Raw genomic sequence first — 8,288 nt, 5'->3', positions numbered from 1 at the left:
TATTGTCTCCACCAGCCGAAGGCATGGGGGAGAGTATGTTTTCCCCTCCGTCCGTCCGTCCGTCCGTCCGTCTGTCCGTCCGTCCGTCCGTGTGTCCGTGCGTGCGTCCGTGTGCGTCCTCCCAGTTTGTTACCAGCTAATCTCCGGCGCCGTTGGCCCAGTCGCTGCCAAAATGAGAACATACACTCCCTGGATGCCAATTCAGAACCTCTGCCCCACATTTTTCAAATGGCCCTGTTCTAGCGCCACCATAAGGCTGATGTTTGCAAAACACATTTCTGTACACTACTCTTAGAGATTTTGTCCAAAAGTCCTACAAATTGGTAGGCAGTATCTCGACAGTCATGTCATCGACATGGATCTGTCTTATTTTCCATATTCCATCCTGATTGGCTAATATTGGCTTCCAAAGTTTGTAGGATTGGGCCGTTTTGAACAAAATGCCTCAAATCACAAACGCAGAGTGCAATTATCATGAAATCGTGCACACACGTTCCCACTAGGCCAAGGAAGAAATGCCACTTCAAATCTTTGAAATCAGCCTCATGGTGGCCAATTTGTGGTTTTACCTATAAGTCCACCGATCATTTTCAAACTTTGTAAGCACACTCCCTAGAGGCCAAGGAAAAACCCTTTCCATGCATTTTTCACATCAGCCTTTTATAGCACCACCAGTCATTATGATCAAGATGGATCGGTCCCATATTAAATATTCCATCCTGATTGGCTAAGATTGGCCTCCAAACTTTGCAGGATTGATCCGTTTCGAACAAAATGCCTCAAATCATGAACACAGCGTGCAATTGTAATGAAACTGGCAGTATCTCAACAGTCATGTGATCGTCACTGTTAAAGGCCAAAGAAGACATGGCACCCTTTTCACATGTAGCGCCACCAGGAGGCCACAATAATTAATACCTGACCTGGTGGAGACCTGTGCTCGGAAGAGCACTGCTTCTAGTTTATATTGAAATAAGGAAGAGTGGGCACCTCAATGTATTTTTCCATAAATGTAAAAAATACATAATAAAGAATTGGGGAAATGGTCTTGAACAAGCATGGTACATCGTTATCAGAACTAGACCTATATTTACCCTTCACCTTGTTGCCCATGCCCATATATACTACTAATCATGTAATAGGCTACTTTACGTAATTTCAGACAATTTTCACTAACTATCCAATTTTCTTTTTAACATCGAGTTGCCCACTCTTCCTTTAAGCATTTGCATTACTTCATTTACAAGAAGTCTACACAATTAGAGAATGTAGAAGAATTATTATCTTGATCAAAATGTGCCTGTTATCTCTGCTATGGTACCATCAGCACATACAGCATGGACAGAATTGTGGACAAAAGAATCTTATCCAACGATAACAAGTTTTGGGTCTGAGAGGCTAAATCTCATCAAGTGGTCCGTGGCTCAAAATGCTGTAATAAATAATGGACCTTGATATGAAAAGGGTTGACCATTCACCCGGATTTGAACCCAGCTGAGGTGAGGCCATATATCTCTAGATGGGTGAGGCATGTGGTGGAGGGAGGTCAAAGGGCTGTGAATATACTGTAAAGCAGTGGTTCTCAAACTGTGGGTCGGGACCCCCAGTGGTGTCCCCAAATTATGTTGGGGGGTCCCCAGATAATTAACTTAAAGGTGTATTCAGTGATAATGAAAGTGGCCGGGGGTCATCTTCTTGTCCCTTACTGGCCTTACAACGTGGAAATGTTTAGTTGTAGGCCTACGTCTCCAACTTCAGGATATGTATGATACTGATTTACTACGAGACTGTGGCATTTTATGAGTTCAGTAGTTTACAATCTAGGCATTTAGCAGACGCTCTTAATTCAGAGCGACTGTGGTTCTCAAAACTTTTATTTTGACTGTCATAACTAAACATCATAACATAACTACGGCCATACTCTACTCTGATTGGTCGAGGACTGGCTGGCCACCTCTGAAAATCGAATCTAGCTATGCTCGCAACACGGGCCATGGTGGAAGTCCTTATATGGTCAGCACACATTCTAGTGAGGAGAATGAATGGAAAATGTACCAATTATATTTTTATTTGAATGAAATACAATCACTGAATATCCTTTAATGTGCAATGTTGTTTTCTCACTCAACATTAAACAAACCAAGTAGAGTATATCTGCTCATTTCTAAAGTGACAATTTAAGGACTTTTAAATACCAAAATGTCAAATTAAACAAATTGTCAAATATTAGAGATAGAAATTGTGAAAATAGCCGATCTACATGCTCACAACAGCAGAACCATGTTATACAAAATGTAATGCCTCAACTCTTAGTGCTCGTCAGGGTGGGGGTGTGCGTGTGTGTGTGTGTGTGGGGGGGGGGGGGTCCCCCAGTTCAAATGTGATTATTTTGGGGGTCGCGGCCCGAAAAGGTTGAGAACCACTGCTGTAAAGCAGAGTGTGTAAAGCAGAGTTGCTCAGCCTCTTTGGGTGATCTGGAAGATGTTTCCCATGTTGTGTTCAAATCCAGTGGTTACACTTTACATCCAGACATGATTGATTGAATATTCTATTTGACAGAAATGTAAAACAGCGCGTTTACAGTCAAAACACAGGATTACACCAAAAAGTCCTTGCAGTCTTGTTTCCAAACTTTCCATTGGGGTCCTAGGTATTCAATTCATCAACATATCACCACAAATAAAACACTAGGCCTATATATGTACAGAGAGAGGTGTGGCGGGGGTGATCACTGATAAGTAGCCTACCTCCCTATTTGGCCTCCTGAAAGGTGACATTTCAGGGCTGTTTTAAAGGAAGCCAGTGAGCTACATCTTTTTAAGGGATAGGGTTAAGGCAGGGGTCTTCAACATTTCAGGCCAATGACCCCTTAACTGAGAGAGAGATGAAGCAGGGACCCTCTCTACATATTGTATAAATGCGTTATAACCAGCTCTATGGTTATAACGCATAAATGCAGATTTTCATTGACTTGTTTGACAGCGCTGTCATCAGTTTATGTTGGATTTGTGTCTGTGTAAACTTGACCTTTCACTCTGTACTTGGTCTGCTCTCTGTTACCTCAACACCAAACCTATTTGCTGAAAATAGCTTGTAGATCTGCCATTTTTGGCAAAAGTTCTCCTCAGCTTAGGGATGCGAGGGTCCAAGTTTTTAATTGAAAAGAATTATCCTAACACAAGGATTTGGTGCCCCCCTGTAGTAACTCTGAGGACCCCCTAGGGGTCCCCGGACCCCCTGTTGAAGACCCCTGGGTTAGGGCATTCCAATCCACACTTGGCTGGCAGATAATTTAACCATGTTTGTTTTATGGGTGGGTGTGTGGCCTTCATCAAACTATTTAACCACTTAAATCGTAATAATTTCAAGGATCTTGTAGCTATTTTTTGAAAATAAATAAATGGACAAATGAATGAATGAATGAATGAACGAACGAACGAACGAACGAACGAACGAACGAATAGAAACATATTGTCAACACAGTGTAGTTGACGTGCTCTCTACAAATAGATCACCACGCATTTGAGCGATAATCTTTGGCATTGGGATCCCATAACTCAGAGGAACGGGCCCTGCCGTGATTGGCTAGCTGGGCTCCGTGACAACAGCCCGGGCCAATCGCGGCGCGACTGCCCCTCTAAGCCATGGGATGTAGACTCTATCATCCCAAAACCCGCTTTCGCTTCTCCACCTCCAGCGAACGTTTGTTTCATCGTTGCAACTGCTGGTTCCAAGTAAACGACGAAAACCGTAGATTTCACGCGAGTTTCGTGACTTTTACGGCTGTTGTTTTGCTTCTACGAGTCCGTGGGTTTTTGCCGAGCTTGGGAATCGCTCCGGGTTTGGCTTGGGAAGATAAAAATAGCCCAGGTTTGATTTATCATCCCCGAGCCCTCGACTGGATAAAGTTGACCAGCCAAGCTAGCTAGCTAGCGAACCTAGCTAACACCCAAGCTAGCTTATACGTTATCTAGCTTGGACTTCTTCTAGTTGGGGGAGCCCACATTAGGAACCTGTGTTCTTGGCTGTCGTTCTGTCGTTGCAGCCTATAGTGCCGGGGGTGTTTGGACAGTGTTTACGTCAAGTCCGTCCGTTAAGCCCGGGGTTGTTTACAGTTAGCGTGCTGCTCGGGTGGTAGCCTGCTAGCCAGCGAGCTAACTCCCTCCCTGCGTACATTTCTAGTGGAATCCATCCATCCGGAGGCCTGCAGGCTCCAGCCCAACAACAACACCGACACAAACTTTGTCTTTGCATTGCCGTGCAGCGAGCGTTGGACAGGTGAGTGACAAGAGGACCAGCGTCCACACCTAGAGCAGTGTTTCCCAAACCTCTTCATGTCAAGGACCCCCGAATTGACTCTTATTAGCCCCGCGCGGACCCCCCATTTGAAAAGATACGCCAGGGACCCAGGAGAGAGTTTTTAGGGCTCTCTCTAGCTGTGATTCCCAGCCAGTTTGTCATGCATTATTAGGCTACGGACCCCCATGTAAAGGCATTGATATCCCTGGGACACCAATCTATATTGTAAAAGCAATGTCCATTTGTAAACTCTGAGGCGAACGCCTCTCTGAGTTACAGGCCCACAAGGGTCCATTCGGTTCCTGGTGGCTATCATGTAGCTGGGGACCCCCTGGAACTCCCTCAAGGACCCCAGGGGGTCCGACTTTGAGAACCAATGACCTAGAGGTCTAGTGGAACAACATGCATGAGCATAGATAAACCAGACTTGTCATGTGCTGTTTGATAAACAAGCTCTGGTTAAGCCTGACCAGGCTAACGTTAGCCTGATTCAAACCGAACGAGGGGGTTAGGGGGGAAATGTTATACCGACATTTGTTTCCCTGTCAAGATTTGTTTAAAACATGTTTTCCCGTTTTGATTTCATGCGAGAAAGTACACCATATGTAGACTTATTTCTTTATGGACAATTTTCTCCCCGTCATAATGCGTTTCCCCCCTTAACGTTAAGACTTGGGTCGATTTAACATGTGCGGGAACAGTTTCTGACGGGGTTGCAAAACTTGGTACAACACCTGAGGTCGCCATCTTTCACTGGATGCTGCTGTTGGCCCGCTGCAAGCAAGACATAGAGAATTTAACTGCTACTTTCCAGCGTGAGTCAACTTTTAGTGGAGCGTCTTGTTTCTACTTACTCAATCTTTTAAAGTTAAACCGTATAGCCGTCTGAGCTTGTGTCATTTTTTTGTAGCCAATCGTGCCATGGAGTGGTTTGTTTTCACGTTTCAACATCGCGATCAACGTCTAGCCAGGCACGGAATCTCGCAATGCATGGCTCTTGCCATGGGCATGGCATGTGTGTGCACCGCAGTGTTAGTGGCCTGTGTCTGTGTCAGCTACTAAATAGGCCTGCATAGGCTGCATTGCGTCTGTAGGCGCAGGTTGCAACCCCGTTAAATAGTTATCTGACCTAACTTAACCCTTTGCAGCCGTATAACGTACAGCTCTATTAAAGGCAACTCGTCAGAAGGACTTGGCGAGATGCTGGTTAACCCCCCACCCCTCCCAATGGCTCTGGTGGTAACCCACTAGCCAAAAATAAGCTGTCACCGGCCTACTACTGCATTCTTCACTGGTGGGGTGGAACCTCTGGGTTATTTTGGAACAACAGAATAGAGATATAAATCACCTCTTCTGGTTAAGAGGGTGGAAACAAGTTTGTGTGTCTAGGGAAAGAGGACACAGGCAGAGTAAACTTTGTGCTTTGGTGAATAAGGCCCTGTCTGGCCTGTATGATAGACTTACTGCATCAGGTGAAGAAATGGCATGCTCAGCGTTGTGTGTTTGATTTAATTAAATGGCATTGCATTCTTGCAGGAGCTATCCAAGAAAAGACTCAATAGTAAAGTTTTGTGTTGTGTGAAGGCCTAGTCATGTCCAAACTGCCATCCTGATTCTTGGCGTAAAAGAGGTGATGCGTTCAATCACGAATGACATGTAAATCTGGTAGTCCAATGTGACTGCAGTTATTTACCTGGTGGAAAAGAATGTGCCATTGTCCACTTTGAGTTTTGCAGAAATGACATATGCACAACAAATGACATTCTCAATGACTTGGGTTTGTGGTTTTTGACTAAATTGTATTGCGGAAGCAGAGTTGGCTGGCTTTTGAATGCCTATTGTGTAAACCCCCCACCCCAGACTTGGAGCTGGCTACAAATGTACAGTAGTAGTAGCTCCATAATTAAATGTCATGTAAAATACTTCAGCCAGCTGTGGTGTTGATGCTGTTTGCTCTTTGCTGTCCTACAGTGAATGTGGGGGTATTTGCTAGAACCATACAAAAGCAGAAGGAAAGTTATGTTGAGGGTCTAAACTCTGAAGCTATTGGCAGAAATGTCTAATGTCTTCAGTTTGTAAAAGTGAAATGGCACTTTGTCACTTGGTGTGTGACTGTGATAACTTGTCTTGCACAGTAAAATCCTGAGTGTTCATTTAATACTCTTGAGTGTGCAAATGGATCCTTAACCAATTAAAAACCGGGATAGCATCTTGTGTCACTTTTTTAGCTATATAGGTGTAGGGATGGGACGATATGAACATTTCATATCACGATTATTGTGACAAAAGAAATCGCGATTTATGATATTATCACGATAATGAAAATCCATTATCCTGGGGCGGAATATTTGCCAAAAAATAGCCGATCTACAAGCTCATAACGTGTCGCGTTGCGACGCGTTGTAAGCTTGTAGATCGGCTATTTTTTGGCAAAGACATTTGAGAGAGAGTGGAAAAAAAGCCTTTATCAAGTATGTATATTATAAGTAGCTTTTACCAATTATAGCACCGGATATTCAGCTGAGCAAATAAAAGGTGAATTGATCCCAGTGCATGACGATATCACGATGAATTAAATCTCCACGATACGATTATCGTGAGTGTTTTTATCACGATAATATCGTGTATCGTCCCATCCCTATATAGGTGTGTGTGTGTGTGTGTGTGTGTGTGTGTGTGTGTGTCTGTGTCTGTGTCGGGGACGAGTGAATGTCTGTGTTGCATGCATGGATCGCAGATTCGCATGCAAGCGGTGCTGGTCATAGCAGTGCGCGCTGACTGGATGTGTTGTTTACCTCCTGCCTTTGCATGCATGCTTGACACGAAAGCTCGCTTATTTAATGGCAACGTCGCCTCGTGTGCAGTGATTTTGTCAAGATTGACAATAAAACACAACACAAAATAAATACACTACTCGCCGTTAATGCGACACGGTCGGGGAGGGAGAGCGAGCCATGAGGCAGACCAAACAAAGCTCCACATTTGATACACTATTCTGGAGTGCTCCCACAACGGAACGGTTCCATGGACTTTGTCACTCCGCTTCTAGTCTATAGAGAACAGACTCCATGCAAACGCAAGGAAGAGCAATTGTTTATTATAATTATTATTAGGGCTTTGATGCAAGTTCTGGTGGGTGCTGCTGCAAGTTGTGTTGCTTAAAGTAATGCGCCGTTGTGGTCTCCTCTCAGCTGCAGCTTAGCGGGGGAGAAAAAAAAGGGAAAAAAGTCGACCGAAACGTCGATTTTCGGCCGCGACGCGCCGATTCGCAAATAATGCGTCGATTAACATCCCTAGTGTGTATATATGTGGAGCACATTGGTTGGCTATTAAAAATGGCAGATACACAAGTTCATAGCAGCATGTCACTTTGTGCCGTGCTATGAGCTTGTTGATCTGCTATTTTTGGAAAATCATGGAACGTTTTAGCAAATCCTTGAATTATATTTGCATGTTTCTTAGAGGGGGGTCGACGGCCAAATCATTTTGGGGGTTCAGAACCGCTGATATAACAACATACGTTTTTCAGAAAACTGTTTGGATAATGGATTTAGAAGATCATTTTTTTCTGTCAATTCTGTCAAACCAGTCTTAATGGGTTGACAGGCCCATTTGATATCATTGTGTACACTCCCAGAGTTAAATGAACACTGAGGACTTTACTGTGTAGTTTGATGGAAAGCATCAGTGTTGAGCCGCTATTCATCACACATGGCCTGACACACTCGCATGCTGTCTATGGGAATGACTATGTGGATCAAAGGTCGCTTTACAGCCATGCCATTCTTTTTCTGCTTTGTATGCAAACACAGCGAGGGCCCGCGTCAAAGACAGGCATTCGATTGTTGGCAGGGATTACCACTCCCTTACAAATAGCTCCTAATCGCAAAGAATCATTTTTTTTTACTTTTCACACTTTGAAATCAATGATGTTTTGTTGGATTCAGCATCCGTCTTACTGCTGATGTTATGTCAAGAGTGTGATTATG

General features: G+C 44.1%; 1 protein-coding gene across 1 annotated transcript in view; it reads left to right on the top strand.

The window, feature by feature from the left end:
- Nucleotides 1–3,748: 3,748 nt before the first annotated feature.
- larp4b (La ribonucleoprotein 4B) overlaps nucleotides 3,749–8,288 on the top strand; it is a 53,593-nt gene continuing 49,053 nt past the window's right edge. Inside the window, exon 1 of the mRNA XM_080726476.1 lies at nucleotides 3,749–4,278. The gene's annotated coding sequence lies outside the window, so the exon portion shown is untranslated. The remainder of the gene's footprint in view (nucleotides 4,279–8,288) is intronic.

Source organism: Nannobrachium achirus (assembly GCF_963921795.1).
Source record: "Nannobrachium achirus genome assembly, chromosome: 5".
Lineage (NCBI taxonomy): Eukaryota > Metazoa > Chordata > Actinopteri > Myctophiformes > Myctophidae > Nannobrachium > Nannobrachium achirus.
This window is presented reverse-complemented; position numbering and strand designations above follow the sequence as displayed.